The sequence below is a fragment of the Medicago sativa genome, chromosome 3 (assembly GCF_051527215.1).
Source record: "Medicago sativa cultivar Bolivia chromosome 3, Bolivia_mono, whole genome shotgun sequence".
NCBI classification, from domain to species: domain Eukaryota; kingdom Viridiplantae; phylum Streptophyta; class Magnoliopsida; order Fabales; family Fabaceae; genus Medicago; species Medicago sativa.
In genome coordinates, this window is record NC_140751.1 from 44022660 (window position 1) to 44049286 (window position 26627).

A 26627-nucleotide genomic window follows, 5' to 3' on the forward strand; every position below is an offset into this window, starting at 1 on the left:
GTCATTCTCACCACTATTATAATATAACCTCATCATTTCTAATCGTACTAATTTCTTTATATATATATATATATATAATATTAATCGTCATCACTCTTTGTTACAGTTATAGGACTCCTCCTTCTTAGTCTTAAGATATTTACTTGTTCATTACCATTGCATATAACGTCTCCTCTCTTTACAACTAGGTCCTGCCCACTACAAGAAATGTTGCATATTGCCAGGGAATAATGCCAGGAGCAAGAACTCCTGGCAAATTTGCCAGGAGCAATGCCAGGGATACCCCTTGGCAACATGACTTTAGAAAAGGTGGGACCCGATTCTTATAAAATAGGGGTTTAACCCTCACAAATTAAAATAACCCCTGGCAAAGTGTAAGGGTGGGACCCGATTCTTTATTATTATCATTATTTTTATAAGGAAAATGGGATATGATTAGAAAGATGGTTCATGTGTTCTCTCTCTTCTTACACGACACAAACCTTCACCAATATTCTGCTTTCTACTATTTCACTTCCTCCTCCATCAAAACCACCGTTGCCCTTCCTTTTGCCTTCTGCGACTTCGTGTGACATCGTATGACTGCACCGCCACCACCATTGCAACCCTCTCTTCTTCCTCTTCAAAAACCACCTATTTATTTTGTTGATTGGGGAGATTTGAAAAAACCCCAATCATCACCTTCTCTCTTATTACCTTGCCATTATGAGCCTCCTTCTGAGAAACTAAGTTGATAATCTTACTCCTCGCCGTTTTCTCAAGAAAACCCCTATGTTTATTTCGAGATTGGAGCACTTTCACCGGCGACCACCGTGCCTGAGTTCACCTCCGCCGCGTTGGAGCTCGCCTCAGCCGCACCGGAAAATTGATTCGCGGCCATTTAATCACTTGTCTTCTTCTTGGTGAGCTTTTCGGTAACAAACTTCGTTGGCGGCGTCGGAGGTACACCCTCACGCCACCGTGAACCAAGGTATGTTCCAAGGATTTAGTGTTTATCGATACAATACACTTCAAAATCTCATTTGGCTTTATTTGATTTGAGTGTGTTAATTTGTTTAAGGAACAAACAGAGGGTGAGTTTCAATTTCTAGAATTTGAACAATTCCCAAATTAATGTAAGGAGTTTCCACTCTTGTTATTAATGAATCCTTTTCTTCTAGGTAATCTTAAATTCATGAAAATTTTGGGTTATGTGAGTTGTTCTTAAATCAAATTGAAGTTTTTTTCCTTTCCTTTTGGGCGTGTGAAAGTAGATTTGGGTATTTCTAATCAGATTTTAGGGACTTCTTACGGCTTATAGTTTTGATTCATGTTTATTGACATGTTGATTTTATAGAATTTTCTATTTTAGTTTTCAAGACAGGAGCAATTTATGTAACTTATCAAAAAGTAACGATAGATACATTGATCCTAGATATCATATTCATAATTATCATCTCAGTAGAGCAATAAATATGAGATGGTGCTGGTTGTTCAATCAAAGACTAAGCTCAAAATGCCTGTTCCTGTAGTCAATGATTGGTGTCAACTCTTAGCATTTGAGTAAACAATTTTCATAATATTTTATTGTATATACTTATTTATTGTCATGGATATAATGAATGTGAATGATATACCTTACCTTAGGACTGTCTGGTAAGCCAATTCCAGCAAGGGCTTTCGAGCACTAGAACTAGAACTACAACATGATTCCTAACCTTAGAACATGAATTTAATCTCATTCTAACTTGTGTACACTTTTATGATGCGAAGGTATATTAGTTTGTGCAACATGAATGATACATATTTGGAACAAGAAGTAGAGTAATTAGACTCTAGAGTCTAGGTTCTAAATGGCACTTTATTTTATCATTATGTAACTTATTCTACGTGTGATATTTATGTTTTCATTTTATTTGAAGAAGAATACTAACATATTTTTGCAATGAGGCAGAGTTTGAAATCAACCTCTTTATTTGGATAATCTCTTAGAGCGTCATCAAAATCAACACTGAAGTTTCATGGACAAAGAGTACTTCAGTCATAACCAAATGTGAAATTAGCGACAGTTTGGTGAGTTTCTTACATGTGTGTTTTATGCGTAGTTGAATGAGTCTGTTTGGGAGAAGCATTGAGAACAATTTCTTTCAAAGTGAAGACAACTTCTTGTGGTGGAACACAATGTGTTAACTCTTTTGGGGATGAGCAGCTTGCAGTGGATATGATGGCTAATAATCTTCGTTTTGAGGTTAGACAATATCAATATTAGTAACGTTGTCAATAAGTACACAAATTATAAAATGAAGCTGTATTGAAATAATTAAACTGATTATGTAGTGGTTACATTAATGAGTTTCTACCTAATGAAACAACAAATTATGATTTTTTAACATCAATAACTCATCTGCTTCGGGATTTTCCGTAAGATTCTGATACTTTTGTTTGATTTTATGCATTGCGATGTTGAATCTTAATTTACAATTCAAGTTAAGCGATTCAAATTAAACAATACAACATGTGGTTAGACAAGACAACTTGATTCACTAGTGATTTTCAAATGAAAGAGCTGCTTGATTTGTGTTCATATAACAGGTAGAAATTAAAACTAAACACTATACTATAATGATATCATGTCAGATACTTTCTATACCATGCAATAGTAGTTTTAGGACAATTTTGTGTCATAAACTTATTCATGATAGCGTTAAGGCGTCAATGGTGTACACGAGATATGTGATCTGTCAATGTCATAAACTTGTTGAAGTTATTAAGTTGCTAGACCCTTTATTTGTGTGACTCTATTAGTGATATAATTAGGTTGCCAGACCCTTTATTTGTGTGGAAATGATCTCAAACATTTAAGAAGGCCAAATCATAATTGTTTCATGTTGACTGATGGTGATACTTTTGTGGCAATTAGGAGATAAGGACATTATGTGAGGCACCTTGTTATGAGGGTCTTGTAGAACGATACCCGAACCTATTTTATCATCCATGTTTCAGAAGCTCCTACGTGTAAGGAGCATATATTCTTACTTTTCATTTTAAATTTTCATTACTGAAACATTGTGAATTGAGATATGCTACTAACTTGGTTGGTTTTTTTAATCTTTTTGAAGGGTCTAAGTTATCTGCACGGAGTCAGATATTTAGTTCACAGAGACATAAAGCCTGCTAATTTACTTGTAAACCTCAAAGGGGAGCCGAAAATTACTGATTTTGGTATTAGTGTTGGCATAGAGAATTCAGTTACAATGGTCAGTCACAGTTTGTTGCTGTCATGCTTTGCTTCAACATACCGATTTGCTTCCACACTTTGTTTGCTTGACTGATGTGTATGTTTATAAGAAAATTCGAGTATGAGTTATTGCATTAAGTATTAGACTATGCTGTTAACGAATTATGAATTGTGTTTGAATTGTTTAGAAATGTTTGAATTGTTTTGCTCCTATAGATAGAAATTGCACTTCAAAAGATGAGCAAGTCCGTATTGAGGATCTTGTTGAGCTGTGAGAGAACGACTAGATTATCTCATTGTTGAGAATGTATATGTTCTTATCAATTTTTATCAATGTACTGTATTAAGTATTAATTTTGGGCCATAAAAATGGCTACTATCTATCTAATAATCATTCCCTAAAAGAAATATCTATCTAATTAAAAAAATTAAATTATTTTTTAAAATTATTTTAATTATTAAATTTTAGTATTTTGATTTTTTAAACAATTAAAAAACATTTTTTTTTAAAAATTCGTACACATTTTGCCAGGGGTTAACCCCTGGCAATGTTCCTGGCATGTTTTGAAAATGACTGCTGACACAGTCTGCAAAAGCCTGCACAACGCCAGAAAAGCTGCATGCAAGCTGACACAATTTGCCAGGGGTTAAGCCAGGGTCTGTGCCAGGAGCGCATTTGCCAGGAGCTAAACCCCTGGCAGGACAATTTGCGATGAGCAGATTTGCTGGTGATTCTGCTCCTGGCAAAACCCCTGGCAAACGTCCAGTTGCCAAGGCTTTTAGCATTTTACCAGGGCTTCTGCCCCTGGCAAAATGCAACATTTCTTGTAGTGACCTCACCATCGTCATTAACTCCTTCATACTTATTCTTCTCAATAAAACGACTTTATATCTTATTACTTCATTCTCACATTTGTCGTCATCTATACATCGATCATTCTCTTAACCTTAACTTCGTTCTATTTTAAAGTTATTATCTTATCTTATAGTTACTTTCGACTTCAGCAACTTTTCTCACTAAGACTTCATTATAATTTAAGGAGTTATTCTCTCGATACCGGTCTATTTCGTCTTATCAATTCTCTCAACATCATCTACCTTCTTAAATCGACCACACTCATTTTATTTTAACCTAAGGTCGTTACTTCACCAATTTCATTATTCCTAACATTATCCCCTACGTTAATTTAAGCCTTTATATTTCCATTTACCTTGTCTTATCCCTTCACCTAGAATCTAAATATATTGACTCATCTTCTTCACCGTCTACTGCCTTAGGCCACTAAAATCATATGCTTGTTTTACTTAGTTTTTGTATTCTTTAATTTTAACTTATGTTATTAGACTTAACCTTTATTCCTAGGTTCTTTTATTACCTCTGTCTCCTGTCTATGAACTATTCCTAATACAATCCTCTTTTCTTCATTGATTCTCGAATTCGGTCTCGCTATTTACACCGTTATGATCTTGTCCAATTATTCATGAGTAACTCGACCTTCATCCTTACCGCGACAGACATCCCTCACCATATCCTTTATTCAACGTACACCCATTTATCATCGGTTCCCTACACCTCATCGTATATTTATCATTACCATTTACCTTGACTCTTCTTCTCTTCAACCTAACAACTTTCTTACGCTCTCGCTCTACATATATACTCGTCGCTACATTTATCCTTTACTCTAATTTAATATTATTTTCATTTTTATTAGTTCATGAATTAACCTTTTACAACTCTCTTTACTTTACCTTCAAGTCTTTCATAAGCATCATTTATTACGTCGTTCATCGTCGTCATATAACATTTATACTATCATCTTACCTCACCATATTACAACGTTAACATCTCATACATCGATAGACATCATATGTACATAAATATATATATATATATATATATATATATATATATATATATATATATATATATATATATATATATATATATATATAGGGAGCATATCAAGTGAGAATGACTATTTTATGTGAGAATGATAGGAATGAATGAGAGACATCAGATTAAAAATAGATGGAAGAGATTAAAAGAGTCATATTAAATAACACATGTGCCCACATCCACTATATCCATCAGTTTTGTCACTCACATTTCATCTTCTTTGCCTTTCACACCCAAGTTTCATCTTCTCCAATCTATAATATTAATCTTTCTCAAATCTATGGTACACTTTCAGATTAAAAATATATGCCTTTATTTTGTTCTTTTTGAACCTGTAAAACGCAATTTCAATTTTAATTTTAATTTTGACTTTAATTTTAGCTTCATCACCATTGAAGCAGGTCGGAAGAAGATTGGAACGTGATGGAAGATGGAGGTTTAATTAACATGAAATTGAAGCCTGTATATTCATCAGATCTGTATTTTGGCATTATTCTTTTTAATTTTGAATCAATTTTTCTCAAATAAAGACTCTAACACCTTATCACGACACAGTACGTCGGCGACCCTTTTATCACAACGAGAGAGATGTGGAGAGAGTCGTCGTGATCCTGTGGTGGAAGGTTAGGGGCGCCGCCGTGATTTTGTATTATATGCGCTGCCGGAATTGGTGGTGGAAGGGGTGACAACCATCCTATGGTGGTGGAAGGTGAGGAGAAGAATAACGTTGAATGAGAAATGAAGAAGAAAGTTTCACGTGAGAAGAAGGGTGTAACATCCCGCTCGTCAGCTAATGGAATTTTATCTGTTAAATGTATCAGAGGACTGATGTTCATGGAAAGCGAGCATGATGAAGAATGATATGTACGATGGAAGATATTAATATGTTGTCAGACGATATCAGTTAAGTAAGAAGTTATGTATCAGTGCCAGGTCAGACACGATTAAGGCGGAGGGCAAGATGGTAAATAGCCGCAAGTAGTTATATAAGGCCACACGGGCCATTTTCCTTCATTTTTACCAACACTTTCTCTCTCTAGGTTTTGAGAGAAAGGATTCCTCTCCTCCTTCTCTCTAGCCATGCCTCCCCCTCTCCATCATAATCATCCAAACTTCTTCCAAATCATGATCAAGCATGGATTAAGGCAAATTAGCAAGCAAGAAACATAAAAAGGAAAGGATTAAAGCATGGTTTGGTTTGAAAGCTAAGGATCAAGAATTGGATCAAAACCTAGGGTTTGGGCTTGAAGCTTGAATAGATGCAAGAAACATGATTAGGTGAGTTCTATAGATAGTTTACCTTCCCTTGGTTGTGTAAATTCATGTTAGAAAGTAGTGATTTATGTTTATGAGAGGTTTAGAACCTTAATGTACTTTTGATAAATTCTTGTTGATTACTTGTTAGTTTTCCATGAAATATGTTTATAAATGTATATATATGTTGCTGGATGATTATGGTGCATTGCATGATTGATTTGAATGAGTTTTGGGGTCAAAATTGCAGATTTGGTACCACAGATCCGAAGAACTGCGCTATTAGCGAAATCTACGCTAATAGAGAAATTCTTCAGGATGAGCCACGCTCCAGGGGAGGTATTAGCGCAGCTCTCTGGTTTGGCCAACATGCTTTCGGCCTGTTGGTCCATTCTAGGGTCCGTGGTGCATTCCGAAGCTTTTCTTTCAATGTTTTACAACTTTATAACCCCAAAACAACATCTAGGCAATGCACATAACATCAAACGATTCTTGAAATGAAAATCATGGCAAACTTAATAAGAATGGCAAGAGTGAATCAAGAGAGTTTAAGCCGAATTACTCGGGTAGCAAGGAACTAGGAAAGGAATGAAAGTAGAGCCTTGACATAGCTTGTCAAGAACTAGAATAGCTTGTCTAGAACTAGAATCGTTAGTAAAGAAATAGAATGTTAGACTTGAGTTTACGCTTGATTAGATGCTTGATTAGATGCAGAATGGAATAGATTGTTCCCTTCGTATCGAAGATAGAAAGCCATACGAGTATGGCAAGACGTGAATTGATTAGATATCTCTTCACATAGAAAGTTAAGCAAGCATTTAGTTTACCTCTAGATGGATCTATTAGGAATCCGAGGTAAAATAGATAGCATGTATAGATTTAACACTCCTGCATTTATAGACTCAGACTTTATTAAAGCTGTGAAGCGATTAGATATCTATTCACATAGAAAGCTTAAACAAGATGTAGGTGTCATGTCTCTTGTGATCCACATTAGGTTGGACATAAGGGGTTTCCACTAGGTGAAACAGGGTTAGCCGTAAGGATCCCGCACGCCACTGCAGGAGTGCCGTTGGTGATACCTTAGATAGGTTCCATCGGTTAGATATGGATTGTGCTAAGGGTTTACTCCACTCCGGGGCTCTCCGTAAAATGAACTCAGATAATATTTGTTGTTACACGCTAACATAATCAATGAATCTGACTATGCATAATTATTAGACATGTTTATGTTATGTCATATAGCCTTGACGTAGATTGTCAAGAATTAGTAGAACCTTGGCGTAGATCGTCAAGAACTAGCATGATAGCAAGATAGAATATGTTGTTAGAAACAACGTATTTATGCATAGAGCAATAGAGAAAGTTATGCCGAGGACGATCTTAGTTTTCCCTTGATCGTCCGGTTTAGAATCGTGTCATGATTATGTTATGCTTAGGCCTCGATACGTAGAGCGTAATCTTAGCAAAGCGGTCCTAGAATCCCCTTAACCGCCATGACACGTATAAGAAGTGAAGCCTATAACAAGGTAAGAAGAATCTTATGACGGCCCTAGCATGCACGACCGTCTAAGTATGCAAGTCCCCACACACGTATAATCAACCGGTAGGTTGTATTGTAGACACGTGGTGACCGTAGGTTTTCCCTGAGGTTACCTATAGCCTACGATTAGGTAGAACTCACTGAGACATTATGTCTCACCCCAATCCTTATTTGTTTCAGATAAATAGGTTGGATGTCAATCTAGTAGCCGAATGGATGTATCAGCATGTGTTCATTCGTACCCGCTGTAGGATGATATGGATATGCAAGGACGCATTCATTATTTTAGAAAAGTTGTGTTACTTTATTATTGTACGAATGCACATTATTGTATAAGATTTTCATTCGGAGTCTTTATGTTGTAAATTGTTTAATGTATCCAGTACTAAATAAATGCACATGCTAAACTTTCTAGGTACGTTTAGTATGGGTATTACAAAGGGTGAAAGCCTAGGTTTGAGGAAAATTTGGCACATGACTTGCACATGACGTACTTAAGGTGTATGCTATAATCACAATAGTCTCTTTTAATCTGATGGCTCTCATTCATTCTTATCATTCTCACATAAAATAGTCATTCTCACTTGATATGCTCCCTATATATATATATATATATATATATATATATATATATATAGTTTATATCATCGTTATTTCAACATTATTCTTAGAACACACTTTCATCTTTAGTTGTATCTCCATTTTCTACATCTTTTGCCTTAGTGACATGTCTTACCCTTCGCTCTCAGTCTTAAGATATCTTTCACTCCATTCGTCATTCCTCATAATATTTCCTCCATTATTTTAGGCTCATTAAATTTAGGGCCCTATCTTCATATATAGTTTCATCGTTACTACCTTCTATTGTCTTACGCCGCTATCACAAGTTCATGTTTTAGACTCGCCATTTCCTTAAGGTAATCACTTCTATTTATGCCTAAACACACTTCCTCATCTAGGTATATAGTTTAAGGACTCTTACTTTTAATTTACACGCTAATGGCTTGCTTAAACTCACTAATGATGTCATAGATGTCTTAGAGTCCACTGAGAGGGTTATGTTGAAATTTCATGGAAAACGCAGCATGACCCACGTGCAGTATTTTAATCATAACTAAAGTTCTAAAAATCTAAATGGGGTCCAACCAAAAGCAACTGAAAGCTAACAAACCATATCTACAACTTTCATAAAGACTCCCAAACCTAATTCAGAACAGAAAATTCCAGAAAAGTTGATTTTCCTAAGCTCGGGGAAAGAGCACGTCCGTGCTGATCCCTGCCGACCCCTGTGTAGTATTTTGATCATATCTTGAGTTTTATGTGCTTAAATCGATTGCCTCCAAATCCTAGTGACATCTAACATCCATATCTACAACTTTTGTGCAGACACCTAAACCCAGTTCGGAACTTAAACTTGTCAAACTGAGATAATAAAAACGCGTTTTGCACACTGACAGCAAAATCGCAGTTCAGCTGCGATTTCGCCTTGGGGAAATCTTTTTGACTCCGTTTTCGATCCAATACTCTCCAAACTTGACCCTAATCATTACCCTATGATTAGAACACTAATTATTCATCAACCTACTGTATTATCCACTCTTTTTAAGACTAGAAACTCAATTCGAAACCTAAACTAGTTTTCTTAATTCTCACCTTTCAATTTCATCTTTTAATTCATTTATCTTCATTCTCTCATACAAATTCACACCATAACAGCAACAACATATTAAAATTTAAGACAATCCTCCCATCATAAATTAAGATACTTCTCCCCCTTACCTCGAATTCTCCGAAAACGCAACGTTTGACTCTCTTCTCCTTAGCTAGGGTTTCTTCTCTCCTCTTTTCTTTTCTCCGGTTCAGCAAAAGTTTTTATTCTGATTTTTTTATCTCTCCATTTATACTAATAAAATTAGGTTTATTATTATTATTATTATTATTATTATTATTATTATTATTATTATTATTCTCCCCTCCACTTATCACAATTTAATCCCTCCTCCCCCCACTTATTTTATTACTTCTATTCCTCACATTCCATCTTCATAATTTATTATTTTATCATCCCTCCACTCGTCATTTTAATTCCTACGAAGTCACAATAACTATCAGAGCTCTATTTTTCTCAGCAATACAATAAAACATCAGCAATACGATGAAAGTGGAAAGGTCATAACCATCCATGCTGACCTCAGCGGCACCAGAAGGCTCTATGAAGCCCTCTAAGAATCCGGACCCCCTTCACCTGGAAAGAAAGACAGAATATGCGACAACATCCGGCGAAAGAGGGGGGGTCATCCAGAAGGTAGCTAAGTACGAATGAAATCCTAAATTGTGAACCATGAATTTTCAATTACACGAACACTCGAATAAAGAACATTTTATAAACATCACCACAATATTAATAAAATGAGCACCTTCCGCTTGCAATAAAATGATTTTATTATGTGTGATTGACAGGATCAGAGGTCAGAAACTCGCTGGAGCATGCAAAGGCGAATGATTGGTACGACTTCTGCTTTTAGGAAGAACGAAAGCCTAAACAATCGTGGCAGGCCTACCTGGGGGCTAGCCACCCTTCAGGCAGAGTGTCATACCCCTAAATCCCTATAAAGGGGGACTAAACATTGCCCGGTTGTATTCCCCAAGACATAAAAACAAAGCTTTGTTGGACAAGACAACTATTGCATGAAGCAAATTGCTTAAGGAAAAGACAAAGAATGGAAGCGCGGACGAAGGAACTCTTCCTAACACGGCGTGAAATAAAACACATAAACGCAAAAAGGGGGAGAAGAAGGCACACAATTGAGTGCAAAAGCAAGGAGGTGGTGTGCTACAATTGCAGAGATGCTGGACATATTAGTACCAAGTGTTCCAAGCCAAAGAAGAAGAAGTCAGGTAGAAAGGTCTTTGCATTAAATGTCGATGATCATAGGTATTTGCTTTATTAACAACACTCATTTGCTTGTTATTATTGATATGGGTGCAACTCATTATTGTATGTGTCTTGGTTGTGCTAAGTGTTTGAATCTTGTTATGTCTCCTACGTTGAGAGAAATGGTCATCGATACCCCCGACAATGGATCGGTGACCACTTCCTTGGTTTGTTTGGGTTGTCCTGTGAATTTTGGTATTGTAGATTTTAGGTTGGATTTAGTTTGTTTACCTCTGGAGCACATGTATGTGATTTTTGGTATGAACTGATTGTTGTCTTTTGGTGTGAACATTAATTGTTTAACCGAGAGTGTTACGTTTTCTAAACCGAAGGAGCATGTGGAAGGGAAGTTCTTAACCGCGGTGTAAGTAGATAAGTCTTTGGGTGAGGAAGCTAAGGTGTTTGTGATGTTTGCTTCTTTGAAGGTTGAAAGTGAGGTCGGAGTTGGGGATTTGCCGGTTGATCGGTGCATTTTTGCATATATTTTATAGCATTGCATTTTGATATCTTGAGAGATTTTTATGCTTAACATTATAATTGTAGCATGTTTTTGTATTTTGGGTTGATTTGAGCGTTAATATAATTTGTGGATTAATTTTCGTTTAAATGTGTGTTTGACCCCTGTTCACTGTGCAGGCAATAACTTTGGCCGAGGTTATCAGAATGAGGCGTACAAATAGGCGTTGGAAAGCTAGGAAAACCATCTACAACTTTCATGTTGAACGAAAGCCTAGTTTGAACTTCTTGATGGTCAAAAAGGTGAATTTCTTAAGCACTATAGCTGACTACGGATTTCTGGGCCATTTAATCTCTTGTAATGGGCCGAATTGACATTTCTATATCCAAACTCTTGCTCAGGCTGGGTTTTATATAGTAGGTTAATTTTTAGACCTATAAATAAGGCTGAAAACAGCCAAAACAGGATCTTCTATAGAGCCATTTTTCATATTTCGATTTTGTGCAAAACCAACCTGATGGAAGCTTAATTATGTTGATCAATTCACTGGTTAAGGGTTTTGTTTTAAGTCTTGAGGTTTGATTTCAATGTCAATTTCGTGTTCTATGATTTAATGTCTTTTCCTTTTCAATCTTCAATTGTATGTGTTGAATGCTTTATGTACTAAACATTTGCTTCAGTTCTTATTTGATTTCATCAATTATAATTTATAGTTTCATATGTTGAACGCTTGTTTCAATCTGATTCTGCTGAATTGTAATCATGTGCCTGCTTAGGGTTACTTGAATTAAATTAGACGCTTCTTTTAATTTATATTTGAGTGAAGATTTTTAGGTTCTTTAACGCTTCATTATTGGTTTGATAGAATTCAGTAATTAGGTTGATGACAGTTTTGTGACGCTTGTTCCCTAATTGTGTTTAATCAAACTCTAGGTTATATCGACGCTTGTTCATATAACCAGTGGAATTCTTACGAATTTAATTGATGCTTAATTAATTGAATTTGTGATCAAACAAGTTATTGAATTGTGGAACCAATATTTTTCACATCAATGATAGACCTGACAGAAAAGTTTTTAAACACTATATCTTTTAATCTGTTACTACGATTGGTCTTTGTCCTTTATTTTATGCGTAATAAGCAAACAAAATAATGATTTGGTATTTTTTCCTATGAAAACATTAAAATTGTATTTGGGCCAAAGTAACCCGGCCCAATTGAATGTGATCCGTGGAGCCAAACATAAATTCTTAATGAATTAAATGTTTTTTTTATCTCTATAAATATTTCAAATTTTTGTTTTAGTCACCCAAAACTTTACTCCAAATTTTGGTCTCTCTAAAAGTTTTCATCCCCACTTTTCGTCCCCACTTTCAAATGGGCTAACAATGTTGACGTGGTGATGACAAGCTGACATTTTTTATAATGATTGTACACTAACCGGAAAGGTCGCGTATGATAATGAACAAATTTAATTAAACAATTTTATAAATTAAACACTGTACAACTTAAGTTGTCTTATTTTTTCATTCATTTGTTAACAGATCAAACACACCTTAAATGTTAGGTCTAAAAACGTATTTAACCTAAAAAAATTAATTATTGAAAAAGTACACTAAAATAAAAAATCAAATATATATATTTATATTTAAATTAAATTATGTTAAAATAAAATTAGACTTATGTTAAAATAAAACATTAATTCTCTCAAAAAAATAAAATAAAACATTAACAAGAGGGCGAAAAGCCCTAATCAAATGATTTTTTTTTTTGTGAATAATGAAATAATTAGTTTGTTCTTAAAAAAAATAGTTTGTATGATATATTTATCACAAATATAAAAGAAAAAAAAGTTTGAAATATATGTATCCTCGTTTTGGAATCCTTTCTCTATTAAGAAATCCTAAATCTCGCAAAACACAAATTCGAACCCAACCGATTTTCTCTTCATCACTCTCCGCCGCCCCACACAGTCGTGCTCAGCCTTTTCAACTGCAGTACGTAACAATAACCAAACCCTAGAGATGGGTAGAGGAGAAGGAAGTGAATCGTCCGAGGAAGAAGGGCAGTTAGTCAGAAATCGTGAAGAGAAGTGCGACCTCCGTGGAGCTGACGTGGAGGATCTCCGCCGGAGACATCGTGGTGGTGAAGACTTACAACTCCACGGTTGGTGCGACTCAGATTAGGCCAGTTGTCCCTTGAAGCGATGCTCTGTCAGTGGTTGGCTAGTGTTGCTTGGTAAATCTCCTATTTCTTGGAATACAAAGAAACGACATATTGTCTCTTGTAAGTCTATTGAAAACTACTACATGTGAGTTGAAATGGTTAAAGGGGATCATCTCCAAGCACAATGAAGCGGACTGTCCACTGTGATAGTCAGGAAACCTTACACATTGCCAAAAAAAAATCATGTGTTCCATGAATTTACCAAGCACAATGAAGCGGACTGTCATTTTGTTCATAACGAAGTTCTAAAAAAGTACATGTCCCACGTATGTCTCTACTACAACTCAACTTGCAGATATATTTACAAAGGCTTTGGGAAAATGCAGTTTCAATCCTTCCTTAAAAAGTTGGGCATTAGAAATCTTCATGCTCCAACCTGAGGGAGGGTATTACTTTATGCAGTAACTATTTACGAGGCAAATCAAAATTGTATGGGAATTTATATAGGAAAATGCTATTTATCTAGAAAAATAGTATCAAGAATTTTTCAAGACACATGTGGCAAGTTTTAATTGCATGATTTATTTATCCACTTCCTATTTTTCAGCCACACCTCCTTGAATTGTGGCAAATAGTGCAGTGTGATTGGTTGCTTTTTATTCTTGAAGAATTCTTGATGTTTTTTTTTCTAGAGATATAGCATTGCTCATTTATATATATCCCTTAACAATGTCATTTTAATTAGCTCATGAGTTGTATTGTAATTAGTCAAACTGTATATTGTAGGTTTGGCATTCATGAGGCACAAATCTAGGAGAATTTGGAGGTGCCTATTTGTGTATATAATCTCCATACCTTTGAGAAATAAAATACAACATTGAACCATTATTTACAACTAAAGAGTGCTCTTAGGGTATTGATTAAGAGGATAAAAATAAAAATATTGTATTGAGAAATGGTGAAAAATGATGAATTTAATTTTTTTAAAGTTAAAATATTGTTGAATCCAATACAAACCTACTATTTTTGGTTGGGTTTATCTAATATGTGCAACATTGCACATGTTAAAACAACTAATAGTAACTTTTTCTTGAAAAAACAACAATTATTTTCAAAAACTTTATTTAATATTAAATGTATAAGTTCCAATACAAAATTTCTATTTTAAACTTTTTAACATGTGCAAATTTGCACATAGTAGAAAAACCCTTTTTGGTTTCCTTAACAAGTGTTAGGATAACCCTTTTTGTTTTGCTGCCCTTGCTTTGGGGTTTGGAGCTATGTGCTAAGAATTTTGGTGGGAGGGGAGTAAAAGTTGAGGAGCGAGAAAACAAATCTCATAAATACAAAATTTAAGATAAACTGATAAACATAAAACATAGTGAGCGAGTTTGATTAAATAGCTCAGAAGGGTGTTTTTAAATATATGGATTACATATTTTACAACTGTTATAAATTACTAGACTTTTGACCCGTGCGTCGCACGGGTTTTCTCGACTATAATAGAGACCAATAAATAATCTTTAATCCATAAGATCATTGATATGGTAGAAAATATTTTCTTCAAAAAAAAAGGCAAGCGGATAGGAATGAAATTGGTGTGCAATGCATTTTTTTAGATGGAATTTATTAGGTTAAATAATTACAAACCTAATAAAGCAAATGAGCGGGAAAAAATTAGGTTAAGTTGCTGCAGAGGTAACAAAATTAATAAATAAGGATGTAAAAAAAAAAGGCATGAAATTAAAAAAAAAATCCAAAATAAGGATAAATAAGGATGAATAAGGATAAATAGGGTATTCTGGTTGTAAACGTATTAAATAAGTGTACAACAACTTGTTAAAAAAAATCTACAGGACAACTGTATACATTAATTTATTGATCCAAATAAAATTATAATAGACAACAAAACTCTAACCCTAGTTTCTTCACCTTCATCCACCAAAGAGGGGTGATTTGGGGTCAATTTTTGACCCAAAATCACCCCTCTAACTCGTTTTTTCTATTTCCCTTCTATTGAAATAAGTGATTTTCACATCTATTTCGCCTTTTCTTTCGTGATTTTGTCGTCTTTGTGCGACGTTGTTTTGTTCGTCGTCTTTGTGCGACGTTGTTTGTCTTTTTTGTTTCGTTCAGGTATTTGTTCGGTTCAGATTGTCAGATCAGCTTCGATCCAGTGCAGATTAAATCAATGACTTTGGAATCATCAATGTTGCAGATCCGGAGACATGAGTATTCCGGTGATTTAAATATAGTCATATGTGTAGGCTTTAGTACTTTGCCGTTTGATGCTATTAACATGGATGTTGTGAGTTTGTTCACAGATTCATCCTTTTTGTTTTTGGCGAATTTTCATTGTATCGATGTACTCTATCAATTTAAATGAATGAATATCATTTATTTTTGTCAAAAAAAAAAATCTATAGGAACAATAGGTTAAGTTGCTGCAGACCTAATAAAATTAATAAATAATTAATAAATAATAAGGATATATGATACAAATTTAGAGCCAAAATTTTAGGATATAGTTGTTGCAAACCTAATAAGGGATTAGTGGAGGGGAAAAATTAGGTTAAGTTGCTGCAGACTTAACAAAACTAAACTGTTCACCCGTGCGCTGCACGAGTTGAATATACTGTAATATATAAAAGTACAGTATAAGAGATGAAATAAAGTATTACCAGAGAAGAAGCGAGTTTTTTGAAGGAGGTATTGAAGCAGTAATTGCCAAAGAGTGATTGTGAATTTATATGGAAAGCGGTGAAGAAAAAACAAAGAAGGAAGAGAGAAATGTTTAATGGGAACGAACCTCGAGAAAATTTGTGGATAGGTAAAGAAAAAAAAAGAGGAAAATATTAGGGTTTTTGTTGAGGTAGCATGAATAATCACAGACTAATAATGCAAATTTAGAGCCAGAATTTTAGGGTTGAGGATTAGATTTAATGATGCAAATTTATAGCCAAAATTTTAGGATTGAGTTGTTGCAAACCTAATAAGGGATTAGTGGAGGGAAAAGATTAGGTTAAGTTGTTGCAGACTTAACAAAATTAATAAATAAGGATTAATAAATAAGGATGAAATTCTTAACCAACTGCAAATTAGAAGGTATGTAAACCTCCGTTAATAAACCAAATATAACTGTGACGAAAATTCTGCACATCACTCTTTCGAGGGTTTGGAACCTCCAAAAACTAAAGCCATCGCAGAATTATTTAAAATCTCACAAAATAAATATATAATTTTTATTTTCTTTTTATATTTTGAAGATGTGTCGTGACCCAACCTATCCCATGAGGGGTTTAGCCACTTATGAGTATTATCCATTCATATCAACAAAAAAAACTCACAAGAAGTTGCTTCAAATTTAAAAAGTAAAATAAAACAAAACATGGGTGTTGTTAAACTGAAAACATACTTCACGAGTTTAGTGTCTCCTTAACCAAATGAGATTTATCGAAATCAAACAATACATTACCAAACTAGTGATGTTGTAACAGAGATTCATATGTTTCCTACTACTTCCTTCTTTTTCTCAGCTTGCACGTCCTGAAATATTTCAAAGCACAAAAACAAATGTTAGTACCCATCTACTTTGTAAAAAACATTTTTTATTTACATTCTCTAAAACATGTGCTAATTTTAACTTAATAGTAAAATAAGGTGACACTTTTAAAATGAATAATTTTGATGGAGAGAAGATGTGAAATATTAGTTAGAGATGATGTATTTTTTGAAAATAATGAAAAATATATTTTGGTATTTTCATTATTTCCAAAAAAATACACAAAGTTGTTGACTTCAAGAGTTCAATGTCTTCTATTTTTTTGTCAAGTAGTCTAATCGCTACAATTTCATCATTTAAGGTGTATAGGTGGGAAATCTGAGGATCAAACTTCATCCCTTGCATATATAATGTAATGGGCTTACCAACTAGTTATGATCATGTGAACTCGATATCTTATTAGTGAGGAATTCTACGATGGTTACAAACATAAATGAATGGTATTTGGGCACGCTTACATTAATTTTTTTTTTCTTCTAATAATAAAAAAAAATCGATGGTAAAATGATTTAGTATTTAAGAAAAAGTCTTTTTATGCGTGTGTGACCAAACACTATTCATTTATATTTGTGATCATAAAAGAATGTCTCCTTATTAACAAATAAAATAAACACAAACTTTGAGAAATGAAAATATAAAATATTGCCCAAAGTAAACAGGATCTTATATTTTCGAAAAATATAATGAACTCCGTATTGTATTAAGTAAAATCATTTTCTTAAAACAATTAATATCAAAATGAAAATGTACATGTAAATTTGTTTTTTGAATAATAGTAAACCTTCAAGATAAACATTTGTATTTCTTACTAACAAGATTATATAGTAGGGAAGCTGATAGGGCCAAACCGCAAGTGGATGGCCTATCGAAGTAATAGTAGTAAGTAGAGTATCGTTCCGCTAGGGAGTTGGTCAATCTAATTAACTTTTAAAGAATGATTAGAAGACGAGAAAGTTTAGTAAAAGGGAGGTTTGTTTGCTGAAGGTAAATAACAATATTAATAAAAAGCTTTGGGATCATTGGTTCATCATAACAACGAATCTTTTCACAAGCAAGCCTTAAACTTATAATTATGCGTTAATCTTAATTACTAAGGACAAGTTTCTCTTTAGCATATCACAGCTCCTCTCGAAGTCAGTGAGTGTATCCCTCCAACAACCACACCTATTTTCATGGGTGATTGCCTTTGGGACCCTTGAAGGTCGAAACTTTATGTGTCCCAAGGTTTGCTAGACTATTCTCATGTTTCGCAAACCTTGTCTAAATTCACTTGATCGGATATCAAAGCTCCGCGTTCGCTTTATGAATTGATATCTGTGATGATGAATTAACCATTATCAAACCATCTGCGTTCGCTTCCACAGATTGATAATAATTAATTCATGTTAAAACGGTGAATTTAGAAGGAATTAAGGTAACAAATAATTAGGGTTTAAGGCTTGGCTTGATCCAGATTACGTCATTAGATTTATCCAACAATCCCAAGACAAAGAAGTCTACTCATTCATGTTCATCGTAGACATGGGGGAAGAAGAGAGAAAGCGATAAAAGTAAATTGCAAAGAAGAAAGTAAATAAAGTAAAGAACTTTTATTGAAATAATACTTGAAATATTCAAAGGAAAGGTGAATGTTTATGGTGGAGAGCTACTCTATTTATAGCTTTACAATCGACTTAGAAACTAAGCAACTAAAAGGGTAAAACAGTAAAGCTGCAACAGGGTAACTTGGACCCGAAGAAAAAGCAGCAAAAGAGGCCTCTGGAGGTGGCACGGCCGTGCCACATGTTGGCACTGGCCGTGCCAAGCTTCTGACTTGGTGGGAACATATTTTTGTTCCGTATCTTCGTATTTTCGCACTGTATTTGCTCCAGTCCTCTTTCTTTTGCTCCAAGACACCTTCCACCATATATTCGTTCCTAAAATAAAATAAAAAGCAATTTAAAGTAAAATATTCTAAAAGGAAATAAAATGCAATAAAATCAAATCAAATCTTAAATAAAACTAAACTAAATAATGCATTAAATTAGACTATTCTATGACTCATCAAACTCCCCCACACTTGAATCTTTGCTTGTCCTCAAGCAAAAGGCAATAGACATAGCAGCAAACAAAAGATTATTCATGGCAATATTAAGAACACATCTCTAAAAAAAAGGTTTTGCTTCAAGTACACAATTACAATTTCAAACATTCCTCATGAACCTATTCTACCCAACATCAAGTCTCAAGTGAGTGTGTGTGTGTGTGCAGTCCAACCCTTTTATTGCTCCTGTATAAGACAGATATTATGAGGAATAGGTTCTATCCTTAATGCTAAAGTAACCGAGAAAAGTCCTTTCTTCATTTCATATAAGGGTGATGGGAATTTGAGTTAAAATTAAATTAGATTAACAATTAAGCACAAGAGGCTGCAGATGCTTAGGGGCTATCTATCCTCGTAGGAAGTCTTCTCGGATGTAATTGTCCTTTCCCCCTAGATTCAAAATCACCCTAAGCAGTGCTGCAAAATTTTATTTTATTTCATCTCCGCGTAGGAAGTCTTTTTGGATGTAATTGTCCTTTTCCCCCTAGCATTGATGAATTTGTTTCACTTTTAAGTTCAAATTAGGGAGTCACCACCACAATTAGGAAGTTAGGGATTGTCCTTTCCCCCACATGTTGGTGCCATTCTCCCGCCCCATTATAACTTTAACAATTTAAAAATTTAACAATTAAGAACATTGATTAATTTCCCACACAAACTTATACTACTTTTACTCTTAAGACTTTAAAGGGTCTAAGTTAACACTAAAGATAGAGCGTGTTCCTTAAAATACCTATTCATACATTTGCTCAAGGATTGCAACCGAGTGCTTTTCTCATTGGAGAATTTCACAAAAAACAAGACATGGGTATAGCAAGAACATAAGAAACACAAGAAACTACTTTCATGTACAAGAAGCAACCTTTAAAGGAGAGACAAAAACAAAAAAATATATGCCATATTTTACATTAAAAACAAGCTACTTAATCATGTCTTTCGCTATAAAAACAAAACAAAAGAATAAAGTTCAAGGGAGTTTGGACACCACGACTCTAGACACTTTATTAGCCCCCCCCCCCCCCCCCCCCCCCCCACACACTTAGGGGAAGCATTGTCCTTAATGATTCAAAAGAAAAAGAAATTAAAAGAAGAGAAGGAGAAGTAGAAGAAGAAGAAAGAAGGAGAAGAGTAGAAGAAGAATTAGGGAGAGGGAAGAAGAAGAAGGAAAGAGAGGAAGAGGAAAGCTCACATTTGTTTATTGAGGTCCGTAAGGAGGACCTTGAAGTTGGAGGTGTTGCATCATCCGACGGAGCATCTCATTATTTTCATCATTGACACGGTTGCCCCTTTGAACTTCATTGCGAAGGCCGGAGATTTCAACACCTTGCCTTTGTTGCTCGGTGCTCATCCTCTCGATTTCATTGTGAATCCATGCCCATCTTTGATTTTCATTAAGCTCACCGGCTTCATGGCCATGGTGCCCCTCTTGGTGCAAGTTAGCACCTTCTCCTTCATCATGGTGCAAGTTAGCACCTTCTCCCTCATCATCATCTTGCTCACCAAGAACCTGCACATCATCAACATACAACCAATTTTCTTCCACCTCGGTGGTAGTCCGAGATGGGTTAGGCAATAAAAACATGATTGGCACATTTAGCTTAAGTTGGTAATGGAGGGGTGTGGACGATGTTTGATGAAATTCATAGCAATAAGGGTTTCAATGTTAAGCCTATTGTTTCCCTCAATTGGTTTGATCCCCTCATCTTCATCTACTCCAAAACACCTAGCTATATATGTAATGATGCCACCCACCACTATGTCTCCTCTACCGGCCGGTCTAGTACCGACAAAGTCTAGGTAATCAATCAAATAAAAACAAGTATTGACGGGGTGGTCGTAGAGCATTGCCCATAACATGAACAACTCATTGGTTCTAGTGTTTCCTAGCTCGGTTCTACCCGAAATAGTGCAAGCCATTACCCTCTGAAGGTACCTAAGTACGGGGTTGTGGATGTTGCTAGCTTTGTTTGCCCTAGGGACATAGTTATCAAGGCCGGTGATGCGGTTCCAAAAGGCAGCTGGGTCATAGTTATCTGGTTTTAGACTATCATCCCAATGATCATGAATATACCCCTCATTGACAAAACCTAAGGCTTCATAAAAGTGCTGAAGAGACATATTATAATCAATATTCATTAACCGGAAAACAACTCTATGATTAGGGTTATCAAAATTCAACTTATCTTTGGTAAAAATAAGTGAGCTTAAAAATTCATAAGTGAAATTCTCATAACCCCTCATAGGTGTTAGCATATTAGTCCAACCTAGCCTACCTATCAACCTAAAAACATCATCTCTAAGCCCTAGCACATTCAAATCATAGGAATCAGGATATCTAGAGGGATGTAAGGTTTTAGAAGTAAGAATTTTGTACCTGTACCTTTGTTTGTTATCTTTGAATTGAATTCCATGATTCTTGACTTGTGTTTGCTTCTTTGGGGGAGGACCTCCTTGAGATCTTGCTGGTTCCTTACCACTTCTTCTTGAAGCCATTTGACCCTTGTTTGAATTGATTGGAAGGTTTAGGGTTTGGAAAGATTTTGGTGGAAAGGATTGGTTTAGTGTTGGGTTTGATGTTGAAGGAAGGTTTGTGGGTTTTGATATGGAGATTGGTTAAGGTTTTGTGGTGTTTGGGTTAGGTTTTGAAAGATTAGGGTTTTGGTGAATTATAGGTTTGGATGGATGAAAGATGTTTTTGATTGGTGGTTTGTGTTTGGAATGATGTTTAGAATTGGTTTGGTGAAAGAATGGAGTGATTTGGTGAAGATTTGATGGAGATATGAAGGTTTGAGGTTTGATAGTTATGGAGGTTTAGAGAGAGGTTTAGAAGATGAAAGAAGGTTGTGGTTTGTGAATGAGGAAGAAGAAGAGAGAAATTTATGTATATAGGCATCAAGACATCGGGCACGGCCGTGCCACCCTTGGCACGGGCCGTGCCAACACTCTGTGGCTCCTGGCTTCTTTTTCTTCATAAACCATGGCACGGCTGTGCCAGCTTTAGCACGGGCCGTGCCAACCTTCTGGTAGGGGGCTTCAAAAAATTTCCTTTTTTCAATTTTTTCGAATCACACTTGGACAATTACCTACAAAACAACTTAAAAACAAAGAAAAACAAAACAAAACAAAGCAACTAAATGCGTGGGTTGCCTCCCACGAAGCGCTCTTTTAATGTCATTAGCTTGACGATTAGAAAGAGTCCTTAGAATGGATCAAAGATATCATATTATGTAGATGACGCTCTAAAACGTTCTTTCACAACATGATCGTTAAGCATGCAGCAAGAGTAAAGAGCGGGACCCTTCATAACATTTTCTAACTCAAATCCTACCATCTTATCACTCACTTGAAAAACTATCCTACCGTTCTTGACATCTATAAGAGCTCCCGCAGTGGCGAGGAAAGGTCTACCTAGGATTATAGGGACGTCTTCGTCCTCCACAATGTCAACGACTACAAAATCAGTTGGGATATATATCCCTTCTATCTTAACGGGTATGTCCTCGACAAATCCTACAAGTTTCATGGTAGAACGATCAGCTAGCTTTAACTCTATTTCGGTAGGTTTCAATTCTCCTATCCCTAATATCCTTTTGAGAAGAGACAAAGGCAGCAAACTAACACTAGCTCCTAAGTCACATAAGGCTTTGTTTATGGTTTCATTCCCAATTTCACATGGTATGGCAAAGCTACCTGGATCTCTAAGTTTAGGGGGTGCTTCTTGAATGATTGCACTAGTGTCTTTAGCCAAAGTTATTGTCTCACTATGCTCTATAGGTGTTTTCTTTGAAAAAATTTCCTTTAAAAACTTGGCATATAGAGGCATCCTAGACAAAGCTTCAGCAAAGGGGAGTTTAATGCAAATCTTCCTAAGTATGTTGACAAATTTTTCAAACTTACCCTCTAGTTTAAGCTTATCAAGATTTAAGGGGGATGGAGTTTTGTTTTCTTCAAGCGGTTTTGCTTCTTCTATCACAATTTTATCACCTAAAGGCTTGACATTTTCTTTCCCAATGTTTTTAACCTTAGCAAAAGTTTCGCCTAACTTACTACCCCCAAAAGATATGACATTAACTTGGGCTTTGGGATTGGCTTCAGTTTGACCAGGAAAGACTCCCGGTGTTTGGGAAGAGGTAGCCACATGTTGGGCTATTTGAGCGATTTGGGTTTCAAGCATTTTAGAGTGAGTAGCAATAGAATCAACCTTGGTATTGAGCTTGAAAAGAGAATCATTCAGAAATCCTGTTTGGTTTTTAAGTTCTTGAAGTTGTTTGGTTTGGTTGGCAATAGAGTTTTCCAACAAAATTTCCAAATTGGATTTCTGAGTGAATCTTTGGTTGTTTGCATAACCGGGTGGTGCTACTTGTCCATAGGGATTTTGGTTTTTATAAAAATTTTGATTTTGTCTCATCCCTTGGTTGTATTGAGCATAATTCATTTGCTCAACACCATTAATAGCACTACCTAGTTGGCAATCAACACCAGCATGACCAGTTATACCACAAATTTCACAAGAAGGAGTAGAAGCAGAATTGATAGCACTAACATTGAGTTTTTCAAGTTTTACAGTTAGTGTATCAATTTTAGAAGCAAGGTGGTCATAGTTAGAGACTTCGTACATACCTGCCTCCTTTTTGGAGGATGAAGAACTAGTGATGGCTCTCTCGTCGGTCCATTTGTAATGATTTTGAGCCATGTCTTCAATCAAGGCATACGCCTCTGTGTAGTTCTTATTCATAAGTGATCCACCTGCAGCTGCATCCACAGACATCTTAGTGGTATAAGACAAGCCATTATAAAAAGTGTGGACTATAAGCCACTTCTCTAGGCCATGGTGGGGACAAAGTCTTAGCATTTCTTTGAAACGCTCCCACGCATCGTAGAGAGATTCCCCATCTTTTTGGTTGAACCGTGTGATTTGGTCTCTAAGTTTAGCGGTTTTAGATGGTGGAAAGAAACGGGCAAGGAATGCTTGCCTCATCTGATCCCATGAAGTAATGGAACCGACTTCCAGGGAATGGAACCAAGCGCTAGCTCTATCCCTTAAGGAAAAGGGAAAGAGAAGAAGTCTTACGGCCTCTTGGTTCTCCTTTATGGTCCCACTAATTCTTAGGAAAACAGAGATGTGAAGATTGGGATCCTCAGTGGGGGATCCCGAGAATTGATTTTGCTGGACCAAGTTAAGTAGGGCAGACTTAATTTCAAAATTGTCATCTTCAACCGTTGGGTACACAATAACAGCTTGTGGCTCGGCCGTAGACGGCGTTGCATACTCTTTGAGAGTGCGATTGGCCATGGCGGTGTTATTTAGTGCGTCTCTCTTTCGTTTATGCAAATACCTTTCGATCTCGTTGATTATTACAACTCGATTTCTGGTTTTTCGCATAAAAAATTGAGAACCCAAGAAGTTAACGATAACAGAAAAATAAAAAGAAAAAGAAAGAGAAAGAGAAGAAGAGAATTCTAATCACTAAAAAAAGGTTAATCAAATTAGTTAACTCCCCGACAACGGCGCCAAAAACTTGATAGGGCCAAACCGCAAGTGCACGGCCTATCAAAGTAATAGTAGTAAGTAGAGTATCGTTCCGCTAGGGAGTTGGTCAATCTAATTAACTTTTAAAGAATGATTAGAAGAGGAGAAAGTTTAGTAAAAGGGAGGTTTGTTTGCTGAAGGTAAATAACAATATTAATAAAAAGCCTTGGGATCATTGGTTCATCATAACAACGAATCTTTTCACAAGCAAGCCTTAAACTTATAATTATGCGTTAATCTTAATTACTAAGGACAAGTTTCTCTTTAGCATATCACAGCTCCTCTCGAAGTCAGTGAGTGTATCCCTCCAACAACCACACCTATTCTCATGGGTGATTGCCTTTGGGACCCATGAAGGTCGAAACTTTATGTGTCCCAAGGTTTGCTAGACTATTCTCATGTTTCGCAAACCTTGTCTAAATTCACTTGATCGGATATCAAAGCTCCGCGTTCGCTTTATGAATTGATATCTGTGATGATGAATTAACCATTATCAAACCCTCCGCGTTCGCTTCCACAGTTTGATAATAATTAATTCATGTTAAAACGGTGAATTTAGATTAGGAATTAAGGTAACAAATAATTAGGGTTTAAGGCTTGGCTTGATCCGGATTACGTCATTAGACTTATCCAACAATCCCAAGACAAAGAAGTCTACTCACTCATGTTCATCGTAGACATGGGGGAAGAAGAGAGAAAGCGATAAAAGTAAATTGCAAAGAAGAAAGTAAATAAAGTAAAGAACTTTTATTGAAATAATACTTGAAATATTCAAAGGAAAGGTGAATGTTTATGGTGGACACCTACTTTATTTATAGCTTTACAATCGACTTAGAAACTAAGCAACTAAAAGGGTAAAACAGTAAAGCTGCAACAGGGTAACTTGGGCCCGAAGAAAAAGCAGCAAAAGAGGCCTCTGGAGGTGGCACGGCCGTGCCAAGCTTCTGACTTGGTGGGAACATATTTTTGTTCCGTATCTTCGTATTTTCGCACTGTATTTGCTCCAGTCCTCTTTCTTTTGCTCCAAGACACCTTCCACCATATATTCGTTCCTAAAATAAAATAAAAAGCAATTTAAAGTAAAATATTCTAAAAGGAAATAAAATGCAATAAAATCAAATCAAATCTTAAATAAAACTAAACTAAATAATGCATTAAATTAGACTATTCTATGACTCATCAGAAGCTTTGGCAAAACGAAATTATAACAATAAATTAATTAATAATTGACTCAAAAAATAAAAATTAACTAGTAATAAAGGTCATTTGGTTCGCTACGGTGGGGAAATCTGGAAGGAAAGAAATAACAGGCTTTTCAATGACAAAGTATGTTCGGTTATACAGGTGGTAGATAAGATTAAGTCCCTTGCTTTTACCTGGTTGAAGGCGAAATTTGTTTCTCTTCCCTTCAATTACCATGGGTAATGGCTTAGTCCGTTTGCCATTCTGGGCATGGGCTAGTGGTTATTTCTTTTCCTGTTATTAATCATGTACAAGTTCCCTTTGGAAATATTGTTTCGACTTTGTTGTCTCCTCCTTAGTACATCTTGTGCTAAGGAAGACACTTTATTTTGGTAATATATTTCATTTTAGCCTCTTACAAAAAAAAAACTAGTAGTAAAATATCTATGCTAGTCACTTTTTTGGACAAACATATTGTACTCACTTATACTTGTATTTATTTGCTTTGCAAACCAGCAAACATTTTCTAAAAATAAAACATAAAACATTTTGTATAGAAAAGAGAATTTTAATCTAATTTGAAAATCAAATTACTTAAAATAAGATTTTCTGATATCTTAGAAAGTACAAAACAATTTCAAATACAGGGAAAAATCCCTAAAAAAAAAACCACAAAGAAAAAATTTAATAAAGGAAGAAACTTATATAATATTTTTTAAAGAAATCAAACTAACCCATCAAAATAAAAAAACTTATGTTATTAAAAATTCATTAGTAACTAACACTACGAGAAACAT

General features: G+C 35.3%; 1 long non-coding RNA gene and 1 other non-coding gene across 3 annotated transcripts; both read left to right on the plus strand.

Annotated features, from left to right (window-relative positions):
- Positions 1 to 202: 202 nt before the first annotated feature.
- Positions 203 to 3538, plus strand: LOC146937595 (uncharacterized). Of its 2 annotated transcripts, none has more exons than XR_015030985.1 (4): positions 203 to 970; positions 1934 to 2227; positions 2900 to 2994; positions 3099 to 3538. It is a non-coding gene; the product is annotated as an uncharacterized LOC146937595 (long non-coding RNA). The 2 variants fall into 2 exon arrangements; XR_015030986.1 differs by having other exon boundaries at positions 2085 to 2227.
- A 20403-nt stretch (positions 3539 to 23941) lies between these two features.
- LOC146937596 (small nucleolar RNA R71) lies at positions 23942 to 24048 on the plus strand. The gene has a single exon (XR_015033654.1). It is a non-coding gene; the product is annotated as a small nucleolar RNA R71 (small nucleolar RNA).
- Positions 24049 to 26627: the final 2579 nt, after the last annotated feature.